Source organism: Schistocerca cancellata, chromosome 10 (assembly GCF_023864275.1).
Source record: "Schistocerca cancellata isolate TAMUIC-IGC-003103 chromosome 10, iqSchCanc2.1, whole genome shotgun sequence".
Classification (NCBI taxonomy): domain Eukaryota; kingdom Metazoa; phylum Arthropoda; class Insecta; order Orthoptera; family Acrididae; genus Schistocerca; species Schistocerca cancellata.
Genome location: NC_064635.1, coordinates 125,477,818 through 125,491,801, shown reverse-complemented (window position 1 = coordinate 125,491,801; position 13,984 = coordinate 125,477,818). Strand labels below are relative to the sequence as shown.

The 13,984-nt window shown below is 41.3% G+C and overlaps 1 long non-coding RNA gene across 1 annotated transcript; it reads left to right on the top strand.

The window, feature by feature from the left end:
* The first annotated feature begins 12,679 nt into the window (after nucleotides 1–12,679).
* LOC126106869 (uncharacterized) lies at nucleotides 12,680–13,557 on the top strand. The gene is made up of 3 exons (XR_007523401.1): nucleotides 12,680–12,874; nucleotides 12,995–13,065; nucleotides 13,210–13,557. It is a non-coding gene; the product is annotated as an uncharacterized LOC126106869 (long non-coding RNA).
* Nucleotides 13,558–13,984: the final 427 nt, after the last annotated feature.

The window sequence follows — 13,984 nt, the reverse complement described above, 5'->3', positions numbered from 1 at the left end:
GTATAACGTTACTGCATAATTATTTGCTTCATATTTTTTCTTGACTTTGACGCTCGATCGCACATCACCGTCAGCTTACCATGCTGTTTTTGTTGTGGTCTTCAGTCCTGAGACTGGTTTGATGCAGCTCTCCATGCTATCCTATCCTGTACAAGCCTCTTCATCTCCCAGTACCTACAGCAACCTACATCCTTCTGAATCTGCTTAGTGTATTCATCTCTTGGTCTCCCTCTACGATTTTTACCCTCCACACTGCCCGCCAATACTAAATTGGTGATCCCTTGATGCCTCAGAACATGTCCTACCAAGCGGTCCCTTCTTCTAGTCAAGTTGTGCCACAAACTTCTCTTCTCCCCAATCCTATTCAATACTTCCTCATTAGTTATGTGATCAACCCATCTAATCCTCAGCATTCTTCTGTAGCACCACATTTCAAAAGCTTCTATTCTCTTCTTGTCCAAACTATTTATCGTCCATGTTTCACTTCCATACATGGCTACACTCTATACAAATACTTTCAGAATCGACTTCCTGACATTTAAATCTATACTGGATGTTAACAAATTTCTCTTCTTCAGTAACGCTTTCCTTTGCATTGCAAGTCTACATTTTATATCCTCTCTACTTCGACCATCATCAGTTATTTTGCTCCCCAAACAGCAGAACTCGTATACTACATTAAGTGTCTCATTTCCTAACCTAATTCCCTCAGCATCACCCGACTTAATTCGACTACATTCCACTATCCTCTTTTTGCTTTTGTTGATGTTCATCTTATATCCTCCTTTCAAGATACTGTCCATTCCGTTCAACTGCTCTTCCAAGTCCTTTGCTGTCTCTGACAGAATTACAATGTCATCGGCGAACCTCAAAGTTTTTATTTCTTCTCCATGGATTTTAACACCTACTCCGAATTGTTCTTTTGTTTCGTTCAGTGCTTGCTCAATATACAGATTGAATAACATCCGGGAGAGGCTACACCCCTGTCTCACTCCCTTCTCAACCACTGCTCCCTATCACTATTAAGGTATATACATTGTTTGTTCTCTATTAAAGTCTTTCATTTGCTAACTATGCCTATCAGTAGTTTAGTGCCTTCCGTAGTTTGAATCTTTTATTTAGCTCTCAGTAGTGGCGCTCGCTGTATTGCAGTAGTTCGAGTAACGAAGATTTTTTGTGAGGTAAGTGATTTGTGAAAGGTATAGATTAATGTTAGTCAGGGCCATTCTTTGTAGCGATTACTGAAAGTCAGATTGCGTTGCGCTAAAAGTATTGTGTGTCACTTTAGTGAATGTTTGAGTATGTTCAGTTTTGCTCAGCTGTTTGAAAAGCAAATAATTTAAGAGTTTTATCAGCGCAGTAATTCATAAATTTTTCTGTATGATGAAATAAGAGAAATTATTCAGCTTACCTTAAAAGAGTGAAAATGTCTTTGAAGTTGTTCATAATTCGTGATTTCACTACGTCAGTTAAAAATACGTTTACTACTCCTACCTGGTATTACGTGGACATTTGACGCGCCTAAGTACGGTAACTTCGAAACTCCGGAACTCTGTTACGGATAACGGTGTTGGCGCAGTCCTAAAGCGGGGACTGTACACCGTGCCGCGCAGCGCCGCGAAACGACGTCGAGAAGGCGGTGACCCGCGGACCGAGGGTTAAGAGCGGGCAGCGCCACACCTCTAGGAAGATGGAGTTCAGAGCCCCCTATCACCGCTGGTCGGTCCCGGGTCGGTCGCAGACTTCTAGGGCATCAGTAATGAGTAATAGCAGGACGTTACTCAGCCTGCGCTCTGCGAGTTGTAATAGTGTGAAAAATAAGAGCGATAAGGAGACACAGGAAGTACCTCGAGGCAGCTCATAGCAAGAAGTTAAGTTAGGCTTCTTTCCTTCTTGGAAATAAACTGTTATCATTGACACACACAGTGGTTACGGTTACTACAAGGCACACCACAAGTTGGGAAGCGGGGCCAAATTTCTAGTAGTTTAGAGGAAAGGTGCCTATTATGCGATAGTTCCCTAATATGAGACAGCCCAACTGTGCTAATGTTAGGGGTTGCACTCTGGCGGAGAGTTTCTTAAACACGTCTACTGCGTGCCAGACGACGACACAGCGAGTAGGACGACGTAGTTGAGCCGGACGCAGTACGTAGAGGTTGATACAAAATTTCTTATCATCATCATCATTATCATTTAAGACTGATTATGCCTTTCAGCGTTCAATCTGGAGCATAGCCTCCCTTATACAGTTCCTCCATGATCCCCTATTCAGTGCTAACATTGGTGCCTCTTCTGATGTTAAACCTATTACTTCAAAATCATTCTTAACCGAATCCAGCTACCTTCTCCTCGGTCTGCCCCGACTCCTCCTACCCTCTACTGCTGAATCCATGAGTCTCTTGGGTAACCTTGCTTCTCTCATGCGTGTAACATGACCCCACCATCTAAGCCTGTTCGCCCTGACTGCTACATCTATAGAGTTCATTCCCAGTTTTTCTTTGATTTCCTCATTGTGGACGCCCTCCTGCCATTGTTCCCATCTGCTAGTACCTGCAATCATCCTAGCTACTTTCATATCCGTAACCTCAACCTTGTTGATAAGGTAACCTGAATCCACCCAGCTTTCGCTCCCATACAACAAAGTTGGTCGAAAGATTGAACGGTGCACAGATAACTTGGTCTTGGTACTGACTTCCTTCTTGCAGAAGAGAGTAGATCGTAGCTGAGCGCTCACTGCATTAGCTTTGCTACACCTCGCTTCCAGTTCTTTCACTATGTTGCCATCCTGTGAGAATATGCATCCTAAGTACTTGAAACCGTCCACCTGTTCTAACTTTGTTCCTCCTATTTGGCACTCAATCCGTTTATATTTCTTTCCCACTGACATTACTTTCGTTTTGGAGATGCTAATCTTCATACCATAGTCCTTACATTTCTGATCTAGCTCTGAAATATTACTTTGCAAACTTTCAATCGAATCTGCCATCACAACTAAGTCATCCGCATATGCAAGACTGCTTATTTTGTGTTCACATATCTTAATCTCACCCAGCCAGTCTATTGTTTTCAACATATTCTTGTGTTTGGAGATTTTGTGACATCGGTGTTAATATTTCAGCTTAAAGGTGAGTGGATATTACTGCACTCTTTTATTGTTGTTATTTGTGACTGTATTACCTATAATTATTGACAGTTAGATTCATTTTCCAACAAAAGTTGTTAGCAAGTGCGTGATTCTTTGCGTAAGACGGCAAAATTCCTATTATGCGATAGTATGGGGATCCAAATACGCGACAGTGTCGCATATTACGATACCTATCGCATATTGGGGGAACTCGTTCTCTCACGATTTGTTATATGTAATTTACGCAATACTATCATGAGATAACAATATTTCATCATTTATTATAGTAAAATTTTGACAACTGCGTTTATTTTAATTCGATTAAATTATCATAAACAGGAATTACTTTGACTAGTCTTATGAACAGAAATGGGAATGTTTTCTGGAACTTTCTTTCAAGGCAGTATTTTGCTCAGCAGTTGATCAATATTACTCCAAATTCAAAGTACTCTGTTCACAGTACTTATAAAAAAATTCATCGCCATGCTGACGCTCTTCAAGAAAGAGATGCCAAAAACGAAAATGAAACTGCTGATGGTGATGGTCGAGCTGTCAGCCGGGCAGACATCAGACCTCTCCCACACAACGCGAAACCACCTGGAGACACTCAAATAAGTCAAACATCGCGTTATTGCTCTGCTGCGTTACTAACTTCAACTCATTATGTGAAGCAATTGCAAGAATCTAAACAGAAGAAATCAGAGGCTGAAGCTAAGAAACCAGCCAGAAAGTTATTTGGGGAGAAGAGTGGAAAACCTTCAAATCGTAGACCTAAAGCAGAAGAATCGTGTAGTGACTCGGCATCCGATGTCAATCTTGATGACAGTGGGGATTCAGACAGCAGTGATGATGATGACGCAGAGTGTCTGTTCTGTACTGGACGCTTTTCTGAAGACAAACACGGGGAGAAATGGGCATAGTGCATGAATTGTTATCGCTGGGCTCCTGAAGATTGCGGTGTCACAGAAGACAGTTTTGTTTGCCCCAGATGTCGTAATTATAAATGGCTCTGAGCACTATGGGACTTAACTTCTGAGTTCATCAGTCCCCTAGAACTTCGAACTACTTAAACGTAGTTAACCTAAGGACATCACACACATCCATGCCCGAGGCAGGATTCGAAACTGCAACCGTAGCGGTCGCGAGGTTCCAGAATGTAGCGTCTAGAACCGCTCGGTCACACCGGCCGGCTGTTGTAAATATAAACCTAAGTAGTGTATAATTAGTAAAGGATAACAGAAATGAATGAACATGTAAAAATTGTTTATTCATATGTCATTATTCTGTAATAAAATAATTGAAGCAGAATGTTATTACTGTCCTATATTAGGAAACCATGATCTCATTTCTACTAAATGCCTTGTTTGTGAAGCTTTAATAACTACTCTTAAAGATTGTTTATTATTGCAAATACGATAATTGTATGACAAAATTAACTAATGCAAGATATTATTACCATCACAAAAAATACAGTTGCACTTACTTTTAGGTATTTCACAAGGGTTTACAAAAGTGTGTCTCATATTAGGCACCTTTCCTCTACTGTCGAGTTGAGATTTTCACAGATGTTTATTTCGTATCTTACAGAAACTAGCAGTATGGCAATAAACAACACTTTAAAACACACCGCTAACGGCAATCAAAGTAATTTATAGCAATACAACAATTTAAAAAAATTTAAAGAACATTAGTAAACAGGCTACTAAAATAAATACAGAACTTTGTTAAAAAAATACGGTGAGATGGTGAAGTTACCAACAGCGCCATTGAACAGATCTCAGCAAACACACGATTAATGGCAATAAGAGGAATTTACAAACTTGGAGGAATTTAAAAAAAAGTTTAAACAAAAGTGTCCTGGAATAGCATTAGAACATAACAGATATCACGGACCCGTGAAAGGCGGCCACAAATCACCCACTCAGGGATGCTCAGGCTAGACAGAATACTGACCAATTTAAATACGGCCGTAAACACAATTGCCACTCTCAGGCTGGTCGCTGCACCGACTTTTAACCAGCGAAAACTTGTTATAAGGTGGCATAACTTGCTGACAGAATTAGAGCTAACCTCGTGCAAGGAAACATTACACCACACAGTCCTGAATGAGCGACCACATGATCAACCAACAAGAAGCACGAATTTACTCATAACCCACGACAGAATAGCGAAACAATCAAACTGCCAAAACTACACCTCCCATCGGACAGTAACGAGAGGAGGAGGAAAGATCACTGTCTTCAATTACACCGGTGCCAGAGACAGGAAACTCGGTCACCGGAGGCCACAAGGCAGAAAACACGCTGGTTACACAAACTTATTACTTAATGATTAAACCTTCCACTAACTTAACTCGCAATTATGCTCGAACAGGCAGTACACGACTTCCGATGGCCAGGATCCACACATCCGACCGCGCACGCGTCGCCAACGTACCCAACACGCCACGGTCACGCGACAACACGCTCTGTCACCGGAGTTCACGTCTTCTCTGCAACGTTGACGGGTAGTGGCCGCTCCTTCATGTTAGGTGTCTCCTTTTTAAACTCCAGCGTTGAAACGGAGGACTTAAAGAAGCTCGTTAACGTCCCACCAAGGCGAAATAAACAGCAACTACTCGTGGGGAGATTCTGTATACAACCAATACGCGGGGAGCTCTTCCGTCAACTCGACCCGCTCGTTACACACAACCGACATACATCACGTGGCGACTCGGTACAACCGACCACGTCTGCTTCGCGCTGGAGAGCCACACTGCCCTCCCGTGTCCACCACACTCTCTGCGCGCCACCACACGAGGTTACAACCGGTCAAAGATCTGACTTCCTCCATAGCAATTTCCCGGAAGCACAAACGCAGATGTCGATAGCAGAGGGAAAATACAACCAAGCAGCCACTTAATGACAGGCAACATATTAAAGAAACATGTCTGGGTAAGAAAAGGAAAACCAATGCAATCTAAACGCAAGGTGTAGCACGAGTCGATACACGGCTCAACCATTATTTTAAAGTTTTTTGCACAGATGATTTTGAATTCCTGCCAACGGCTATCACAACTTCTCTCCTTCATTGTTGGTGCTGAATCCCACAGTAGCCGACACAACAATAACGAAAATTGTTTCAGGGTTCCCCGAGAACGTCATCTTAAGGATATATGGTAAAATTTTGAAGATTTGCCCCGAATAGAGGTTGTAGAGGTGGCCATGCTTACGATTGGTACTAGTGGTAACCAAGAATCACGCTCTTTCAGGTGTATCGTGATAACGGACGCAAACTGTCGAAAACGGGAAGACGGCGTTAACCGTACAATCTTCACACATTCGACTAGAATGTGTGAAGATTGCACGGTTAAAATTCAAACCATTGCTATGCTTAGATATTTAGATAACTGCTGTCCATGCTACTAAAACATAAAAAACTGACTTTTGCTGTTTTCTGCGTAAGTGCAGCAACTTTAATCCTCTGGATATCGGTAACGGACAATTATATCGAAAAAACGTTTTGGTGTCATCGAGAATACCATCTTCGGAACATATGGTAAAAATTTCGACGACGTACTATGAACAAATTTATAGAAAGTGCTGGGATGCAGATGGTAGGTCAGGATGCTTACATACGTTTCATCTGTCAGTGTCGTATCTAGTCGTATGAGAGGTCCCACTGTAAGTAGGCTGTTTAGATTTTTATTTCGGTGACGCCACGTAGCGCTCTGTATTAAAATCGCTGACTGCGCTGTGTGCAGTCTGTGGCTGGTTGGAGTCGTTGTTGGATTATTCGTTATTGTAGTGTTGGATTATTCGTTACTGTAGTCTTGGGCAGTTGGCTGCTAACAGAGCGTAGCGTTGGGCAGTCGGAGGAGAGCTGGCAGCAGTGGTGGATGTGGGGAGAGAGAGATGCCAGAGTTTTGAAAGGTCACTATGAGAAGACGATCTGGATGTGTGTCCGTCAGAAAAAGGAAATTTGTAATACTGGATATCATGAACTGATATATATATTATAACTTTTGAACACTATTAAGGTAAATACACTGTTTGTTCTCTATCAAAATCTTTCATTTGCTAATTATATGCCTATCAGTAGTTAGTGCCTTCAGTAGTTTGAATCTTTTATGTAGCTGGCAGTAGTGGCGCTCGCTGTATTGCAGTAGTTCGAGTAATGAAGATTTTTGTGAGGTAAGTGATTCATGAAAGGTATAGGTTATTGTTAGTTAGGTTAGGTTAGGTTAGTGTTGTTTTTAACGTCCCGTCGACAACGAGGTCATTAGAGACGGAGCGCTAGCTCGGGTTAGGGAAGGATGGGGAAGGAAATCGGCCTTGCCCTTTGAAAGGAACCATCCCGGCATTTGCCTGAAACGATTTAGGGAAATCACGGAAAACCTAAATCAGGATGGCTGGAGACGGGATTGAACCGTCGTCATCCCGAATGCGAGTCCAGTGTGCTAACCACCGCGCCACCTCGCTCGGTTGTTAGTCAGGGCCATTCTATTGTAGGGATTTTTCAAAGTCAGATTGCGTTTGCGCTAAAAATGTTGTGTGTCAGTTCAGTGTTGATCAGAATAGGTAAAGAGCGAAATGTCTGAGTACGTTCAGTTCTGCTCAGCTGTTTGAAAATCAAATAATGTAAGAGGTTTCTCAGCACAGAAATACATAAATTTTTATAAGGGGACGTTACAATGTTCACACTGTGCACTGCAGGATTTGAGTTGGTAGCACTGTTAGTGTCTTCACTTGTCACCAGGTGACATCGGGTTAAAACACAAGCATCGGTGCGCTCTACAGTCTCAGTCAACTTGGGTCTGGAAAACGTTAGCAGGAACAGCTGTTTTATGTAAACAACGACAACAGTGCTGCAGGCCGTCGCAAGCATCGACACATTAATAGAATACGCAGAGAGGTCGAATTTCCCCACCAAGGTTGAAGAAGATGATTTGGAAGCTCGAATTATCTGGTGATTTGGGAATTGCTCCTGGGATAGGCCGGCAGCCACTTGCGCCACAAATTTGTTGCAGATGTTACTGCTGCTGTGGCTAAGAATGCTGGATGCAATGTACGATTTCCAAGCAACGTACTACTGGAGTCACGACAGCTGAACATTCCATGATCCCCCATTCCAAAAGTGCTGGGAATACGTGTGAAATGGCATCTCTAGCGCTCTTACAGGCTGTACAATACTCGTTTTGGCCCAAATCTTTTTCATATAACTTCTCAATGCATTCTTTCCCTATTCTCCATAGTCAGTTTCTTATATAGTCTACCCCCTCTTAAGCTAACTTAAATCTACTGAGCTCAGATATATATACAAAGGGACGAGGCAATGCAGCAGTACAAAACAATTAACACAAACAGCAATGACAAAAAAATGCAAATTGGCAAAGCAAGCAGCAGTATATTTAAATTAGCAGAGCAAATGCAACATTACAACTAATATGAGCCAATGTGCAGCAACAAGAAAAATAAATCAGTAGTAAAACAGGCTTAACATAGCAATACAAAGTGAAATTCAGTAGCACCATGCCTGGAAAACAGCAGCAGCAAATGCTATAACTTATACCTAAATATGACAAAGCGCAAGCAGAAAAAATATTACAGTAAAAATGGCGATGTCTAATACCTATGTCACATATTAACACTAGAGTGATGCATCACGATAACTTACTCTAGCAGACAAGTTACCAGTCATTGAACAAAAATTATGTATGCAATTCCTGTGAAGTGGAAATGTCTCTTTGTGCTCCCTCTTTTTTTGGACGTAGATCATACAATTATTATTTACTGGATCTGTAGGCATAAAATATCTATATTAGTACATCTATTAAATTTTATTTTAACCAATGCTGCAGTGCAACTAGAAACTAGATATTAAACGAAATGAGCAAATATATACATAAAGCAAGGGGTGAAACGTCATTCATTAGCCATATGGCATTTCATAAGGCAGTAAAAAATCTCTCGACTAGCAAGACAATAGCCGTGAAATGTTTCTCATCGTTTCATTAGTCATTTCAGTAAATATCAGAAAATGTCGTATTTACGATGCTTTATACAAGGGAATGTCAATATCGAGGTCTCCCTTTTTTTTCTGCACTTAATGGCTTTTTCTCCAGGCAGGTGGAACAGCTGGGCGCCCACGACGCATTACGTGAAGGTCACTTAACTTTCTTACCGAAATATTTACGACAGCAGTGACAGTCTCATATAAAAAATTTCACAGGTCCAGAATGCTTTACAAATGTGTAGAAATAAAATCCTATAAATATAACAGTGTCGAAAAAATTTTCGCCAGCATTGTGATACATTCATGCATATTCACACATTTCATAAGTCTTCAAGTACGATTCTTGGTTTCCAACATTCTTTTTCACAAACCAGAGTCTCTAACTTCTATTCTTTATTCATATACATATAAACATGTAATCACAGTCCTCATATACGGTAGCATCAGCTTATTGATCATAAACATACCTCAACAGCATAATTCACATTGTCATCGTAATAATAACATCATAAAACCTCAGCCAAATCTCAAAAACGACGTAGCTTCCTGCATTAATTTCAAAACCTTAAAAAAATTTCTCATTTCAATAGTGTCATCTACCTCAAACGTACTTTAAAAATCATGATCCCATACCAAATACATCATTCAAAGTTCTCATAGTATCACAATGGTTCTGAAAAAATATGAACAGTTCACAAAGTACAGACGAAATACAATTTCACAAGTATGATGTTAACCAACTGTGTAATTGCCTAAACATGTGTCACTGACGTAGTAAAAAAAATGTTTGTCTCGCTCAGTGAAATGATCAGATAGCTGTGTAATTATATGTTAGAGAAATATGGTACCAATGTGTAAAGTTGTATAAGCAAATACCGTATTGGCTAGGGCTCCTTGTGCTTTGGACGTGTGTCCAACAGAGACAGTAAATTTGTAAGACTGGATGTCATGAACTGCTATATATATTATGACTTTTGAACACTATTAAGATAAAAACTATCAGTAGTTAGTGTCTTCAGTAGTTTGAATCATTCATTTAGCTGGCAGTAGTGGCGCTCGATGTGTTGCAGTAGTTCGAGTAACGAAGATTTTTGTGAGGTAAGTGATTTGTGAAAGGTATAGGTTAATGTTAGTCAGGGCCATTCTTTTGTAGGGATTATTGAAAGTCAGATTGCGTTGCGCTAAAATATTATGTGTCAGTTTAGTGTTGATCAGAATAGGTAAAGAGCGAAATGTCTGAGTACGTTCAGTTCTGCTCAGCTGTTTGGTTTATCTGCATAGTAATTCATTAAGTTTTCTAAGGGGACGTTTCAAAGTGAAAGTTTGAAACCTCTGTCTTAGTTCTAACAGTCTTGCATACAGCAGGGAATAATACGAATTAATTGACATGTTGGTCCTTGTCTCCATACAGCGTATGTGCCGCCCTACAGTCTAAAAGTATCAGAGATGACTTCAGTTCTCTTTGAAATCCACCTACAACAATAGTAATTGTAGAGAGAACCTGGTCTGAGCAGCTTCTGTTTGATCGCAAGTCGGCTTATTCGTGTGAAACTGATTCCATTGTTTTACGGCTAATCCTGGTGAGGGAGGCGCTTATTAAGAGTATGCAGATTGTACCGAGCAGGACAACTCGATTGAAGCGGTGACGTCTATTACTTTCATTGCCAGATTGTTATAACAGCTTCATCTGTACCAATGCCTTCATTCTGCACTGATATCACACTGATGATGAACTCACATAAGCGTAAAATACATTCCTGGAAATGGAAATAAGAACACCGTGAATTCATTGTCCCAGGAAGGGGAAACTTTATTGACACATTCCTGGGGTCAGATACATCACATGATCACACTGACAGAACCACAGGCACATAGACACAGGCAACAGAGCATGCACAATGTCGGCACTAGTACAGTGTATATCCACCTTTCACAGCAATGCAGGCTGCTATTCTCCCATGGAGACGATCGTAGAGATGCTGGATGTAGTCCTGTGGAACGGCTTGCCATGCCATTTCCACCTGGCGCCTCAGTTGGACCAGCGTTCGTGCTGGACGTGCAGACCGCGTGAGACGACGCTTCATCCAGTCCCAAACATGCTCAATGGGGGACAGATCCGGAGATCTTGCTGGCCAGGGTAGTTGACTTACACCTTCTAGAGCACGTTGGGTGGCACGGGATACATGCGGACGTGCATTGTCCTGTTGGAACAGCAAGTTCCCTTGCCGGTCTAAGAATGGTAGAACGATGGGTTCGATGACGGTTTGGTTGTACCGTGCACTATTCAGTGTCCCCTCGACGATCACCAGTGGTGTACGGCCAGTGTAGGAGATCGCTCCCCACACCATGATGCCGGGTGTTGGCCCTGTATGCCTCGGTCGTATGCAGTCCTGATTGTGGCGCTCACCTGCACGGCGCCAAACACGCATACGACCATCATTGGCACCAAGGCAGAAGCGACTCTCATCGCTGAAGACGACACGTCTCCATTCGTCCCTCCATTCACGCCTGTCGCGACACCACTGGAGGCGGGCTGCACGATGTTGGGGCGTCAGCGGAAGACGGCCTAACGGTGTGCGGGACCGTAGCCCAGCTTCATGGAAACGGTTGCGAATGGTCCTCGCCGATACCCCAGGAACAACAGTGTCCCTAATTTGCTGGGAAGTGGCGGTGCGGTCCCCTACGGCACTGCGTAGGATCCTACGGTCTTGGCGTGCATCCGTGCGTCGCTGCGGTCCGGTCCCAGGTCGACGGGCACTATAAAATAAATAAAATAAAAATCAAATAAAATATTAATTATTTTAATGTTAATTATTGTATATGATGGTGAATGTAATTGTAATTGATATTTGCTTATCTGGATAATTATTCGGTATCAGACGCTTGACAATGGCTTTTTCGTAAAGGCAATGTTACTCGTAGTTGACCGTGAAATAAAATTGAAATAATCGGACTTCGTAGTTAAATCGTTTCCAAAGACTGCTGCGGTAGGTGCGGACTCATAATCTAAATCTCAATATTACAATAATTTGCCAGCCATGTCAAAACGTCGTACAGAGGTGATTGTCTACTAAACATAAAAAAGTTACACTGTTAGTTAAATCAGATATATTCAATGAATAAGCCTACAGTTCATAATCCTACTTACTTTTATAAATATAAATTCTTTACAGAATCGAGTGCCTAGTGTGGTTGCAACTCGCAGTAATTTTCTATAACATGAAATATGGCGGTGTGCCAGACAATAAAATAAAATACGTGCTTCTCGCACCACTTCAACCAGAGCTCTCCTTTCTTAATCAAACATACGAGTAACGTAATTGTGCTTTTGTTTTATCAGCGACACAGCGCTGCAGTTGTGTGCCATAGGCTTTATTTATTTGTCACTGATTATTTATTTAATTAATATTTCGCGTTTCCGAGGAAACTCACGCTCGGCATGCAAATGTGCCTTTATATTGCCCCCTGAATTGCGAGGCGAAAGGACACACCTGCAGGCGAGCAATTCACCTAAAGGCACAAGAAAATCTAAGTTATCTACAACTATTTACATGACCCACATTATACTCATTATATACAAAATTTGAATGACGCGGGTGCGCCGTAAAAGTTCTTATGTTGGCAGATAGAGTGCGTACAGTTAGATCACGCGGCACAGTATTGCAGTTCATATTGTTCGTGTGCGCGCGTCTCTCAGTCGTTGCACCAAGAAAATATTCAACCAAGATTACATATGAAGACTACATTCTATGACAGGTAACTTAGTTTTAAATTTACAATATTCGTTATAACACAATACAACTTAGATTGTTGAATGTTCTTAGTTACATAGTATTGTTTTGAAATACTTCAAAGAAAAATGTCCGTATGTTTCAGGTGCGTTGACCTATACACATCGTGTCGTTATCACAGTTCATATTCATCTGCTGCACAATAATTTTTTACAGGTTAGTATCGTCGTGGTAAAGTTTTTTGATCAGAGTAACATCGTTGTATAACAACGTGATTAACACATAAGCGTGTCCATTTCCTATTTCCATTATAGTCGTTGTGATGCAGTTCGTTGTGAGTAAAAGCATTGCTTATTACAGATCAGACGTGACCCGCCGAGTAATTGGTCCACGTGCAGTTCGTTTTTTACATTCCGTGGAAGCTTGGTTGTAGAACCTCGGACGGCACATAGCTGGCGTCGATCCTAGGACAGTCCAGGTAAGAGTGTCCGTCACATTTCGAGAACATTTCATTCCCTGAAGTTCCAACCAAAATTCTTCCACCCGTCGTGTTGTTTTCTGGACAGGCACTTTGTGTCCATTTAATCCAGTTAACATCTTGAAGTTAGGTACTGTAGTAATGTCACTAGACGATGCACGAATTATGCACTTCACATTTTCAGTTTTTTTGCTGAATATAGCTCACCTAAATGTTCGTAGTTATTAATCAAGGAAATCGTTCATCGCGTTTACATAGGTACGATGCATAATGAATGGCATTAACCGTTTCCTTCACATTGGTTTCTGCGTAGTTGCAGAGTTAGTAATGTTCGTTAATGTCCGTGAATAGAGGTTCACTATGCAATGTCTTTTTAGCACTCGTTTTGTTCAAATTTTTACGTGATACATCAGTTAAAAAAAAAAGTAATTATACATACACACGTCACATATTTTCTTAGTATAAACATAATACAGTTGCACATAAACATGTTTACATCATCATTACATCGCTATAGGTTATTACATTGTGTCACATTTGATTACATGAATTGCAGATATTTACGTCCTCTTTATCGGTTTTGTGATGTCACCTGAAATTAAGATAGGTTAGACACAACATTCATTACATCAGTAGGCAAGACCAGGCGTTTTCACT